Source organism: Lathyrus oleraceus, chromosome 7 (assembly GCF_024323335.1).
Source record: "Lathyrus oleraceus cultivar Zhongwan6 chromosome 7, CAAS_Psat_ZW6_1.0, whole genome shotgun sequence".
Lineage (NCBI taxonomy): Eukaryota > Viridiplantae > Streptophyta > Magnoliopsida > Fabales > Fabaceae > Lathyrus > Lathyrus oleraceus.
Window position 1 is genome coordinate 35766988 of NC_066585.1, and position 3865 is coordinate 35770852.

Sequence of the window (3865 nt, forward strand, 5' to 3'; positions counted from 1 at the left end):
TGCTTCCCCAGCTTCCTTGTTTGGCAAGCTTCCTCCAAAATGCCATGTTGAAACCAAGGTCTTGCTTATCCATAATTCTACACAACTAACAAAAAATGTGAAATAACTATTCAAAACAAAATAAATTAAACCTAATTGCATTTATACAAATTAGTGAAGATAAAAGTGTGTAATTACATCAAAACTTGGTAAAAGGGACCAATAAAATGGTATAAAAAGTAGTACTAATTGGTCCCTAACACATAGCTAGGCCAAGATTTAATTTACAATAAAAGGTAACATTCAGCAGATTAATTGGTGTATATCCTTTTGTCATACAAGAGCCCACTAAAAGATCTAATGTAAACAGACATGCAGGTACACTTGAGACCAAAGCAATGACATCAATTACTAAAGATGTTATAAGAATATTTTTTATTCAGAAAGTGTTACCCACTATTAAAGAAAAATGGTCAAGAGAAGAAATCGGTCATCCGATATTCATTTAGCAAGATAACACAAGAATACACCTTCATTGTGAACATGAAGAATTTCGTCTAGCATCCACGCAAAATGGATTTGACATTCGATTAATATGTCAACCTCCAAATTCACCTGATTTAAATGTTTCAGATCTTGGTTTTTTCAGTTCAATACAAGTCTTACAACATAGGGAGTCTCCTAATTCTATTGATGAACATAGAGAGTCTCCAAATCAAATCATGTATTTTTAAGACTTCAATCATGAATGATTGAAATTATGAAAGCAAGAGGTTCCCACAACTATAAAATTCCATATATGAAGAAAAAAAATGTTGGAAGCTAGAAATCAATTGCCAACACGGTTAAAAAAATAAATAAGTAAAGGGTTATGTTCATTCCTTATAAAATTGCTCTATAATGGGATATTTTAAGCCAAGTCGTAAATTATTACGTACTTCTAATTCACTTGATTAACTAAAACAATGGAATAGATACTTATAGAAATGTAACTATAGTAAATAAGGATTTTAAAAATCTCTTCAAATGAAAAATTATCATTTCAAATTAAAGATAATTATAACAATATTAAATTTTAATAAAATTTTGAAATATAAATCTTGTGTAACTTCTTCCATTCTGCTTCATCTGAAGTTTCATCTTCCTCATCTGGAAATTTGTTTAAACCTATCAATCCATTATCCTGAAGGATATTTAAATCAATGGGATCTTCATCGTCCTGTTCATCCTCGGAGTCTTGTACAATTTCTTGAAAAATTAGATCTTCATCATTTTCATTATCGGCAACCTTATCAGAATCTATAGAATCTTCTACTATTTCTATCGATGGGTTTTTGAGATATTCCATTGCCAATTTTTTTAAGGTTTTTTTTGTTATGATAGGAAGAAGGATTATGCAGAATATTTAAAACTTGAGAATTCACGTTGAAGAGAGATATTTATGAGTTTTAATTGAGAGATGTATTTTTAAGAGAGAGAAATTTTGGAAAAATCATAAATTAATATAGAGTTTTATGAGAGGAAGACTTTTTCTCTAAAAAGTTGGACTAATGCAGTGAAAAACAACATTCAAAATATCACTCTGCATTGGAATACAACGTTCATTGAATTATAAAAATTGTAGAAAAAAGAGAGGGATTAGGGGTATTTTAGGAAGAGAAAAATTAATTCCTACATAGAAATTACAAAACGACTTATATTTTGGCACAATTTCCCCCCCAAAACGACATATAATAAAAAACGAAGGGAGTACTACTCTATCACATTATAATCTCCCATCTAAAGTAATTGAGTCGAACTCTGATCCAAAGTCTTTGGAGAATTCACGTTCTGACCATAAGGACAAGACTGAGATAAGGCAATAAACGGATTGAATCAACATAACCACAAGGACAAGACTGAGCTAAGGCAATAAAGAGATCGAATCAACATACATTAAACAACATATTCGAAGTATAATCAACATGCATTAAACAACATATTCAAAGTAGATTAATGATAACAATGAGTAAGAGCAAACAAGGAGCAATGTCTATAATGACTATTAAATGATCTTTATAAGTCCTAAATATGAGATAAGACAAGACTGTATATAATCGAATCTAATACAAAGGAGAAAAGTGACATTTTCCCATACAAGATAATCTCATACTTGCGACTCTGACAGGTTATGCATTGGCAAAGTTGTCAATGAATGTATCTTGCATGTACATTTGGCGTCCAACGTGAAGTTTGATAAAATTAGTATGAGTCACACAACTATATCCAAACATTAACCTCTTAGCGTCTCACGATGGTAAGGGCGGCCACCACTAAGAACAACAATGATGACCGAGCCTCCACAATGGAGATGATGCTACAGAAGACTTGTGTCGCCAGAACGAGACATAACAAGACAATGTACGTGATATGCAACAACAACAACAACAAAAAATACAACCAGTAAGAGAGGAGTAGGAAGACCTCGTAGATCTTCAAACCTTTAGAGGCAGAGATATGGTATGTCTAGGTGTCTTACAATTTCATGCCACCCCTTGACAACATTTGATTGTAAAAGTGATCTCTAAGAGCATATCATCACTATCAATACACAAATGGCTATCATTGGGATGACTGATTTCCTCAAGTGGAAGCTAATGACAAGACATTGAAGGAAGCGACCCTTAAATGGTAGATGAGCATTACGAGATATTCAATAACGAGTTACAGACATAACAAAGAAGATGGTTGATCAGTTTTCTACTAGCAAACATAGGAAGGTCTCCGCCACGGGCCTTATTAATGTTTACCAAGATCATTTTGAGCCATTATGAGAGTATCTGGTCTGATTTAATGAAGAAAACATCAAACTCACTCATCTGAACCAAGATATATTTGTAAGGGCCTTTTAGATTAGCCTCAAAGCAAGGTACTTCGACAAGTCTCTTACACAAAAGCATGTATCCTTAATAAAGGAGATCATGGATAGAGTATAGTGCTATATCAAAGGGGAATAAAGCAATGTCGAGAAAACTACTAAGCCGATAACACAAATTAATTATATTAAAGAGTAAAAGTTAAAATGATTTTTAATAAGAAAGTGCCTTGTCTATTTAAGGATGCAATTGACAAACAAGAAAGCAGCCACACTTAAAGCTAGAATTCTAGAGACATAGAGGTTAATGATGAATCTGGCTCGAGGCACTTAGAAATAACTAGGGCTAACCAAAGATAAATCTCAAGTGAAAATAGAAAGATCAAGAGACAACAAAATAACCATAGTAAAGTTGGCAGCGACTTTAGGTGGTAATATCAAAAGACTGGATATCTCGCCCTTATAAAATACTAGACATCCTGAAATTACCAAAAAATAGGCATCTCGCCCTTACAAAGGCCTAAAGTATTTTGCTCTTACGAAACTCATGTTTGACAGTCTATGCACATTTCAATGTTTCACCTAAAGCAATTTGCTTTTACATATCACATGCTTGAGGGATTTTGTACATTCTAGTCTTCCACCTAAAACATTATGCCCTTACAGACCTCATGGTTGAGGGACTGTGTATATTCTGATCTCTCACCTAAACACAAGATTTAGGGGGGAGGGGATTATGATATTTAAAATTCGTGATTAATTTAGAAAATGTCTTACTTTAAAAAAAACTCTTAAGATAGAGGTTATAAATAATATATAAGAAAGAAGGATATGAAGTGAGATAGAAAGCAAAAATAAAATAATCAACAACTTGATTAAAACTTCAATTAAATCCTCGAGTTATGTCACTAAAAAAGCTTGAGATATCTACTTGATCAGGTTCTATCACCAGAAGTTTTACTTGACAATTAAAATAAACTCTCATTTTCACAAAACAAATTCAACATTCTAAATTCATTTGTCTTATGGAGT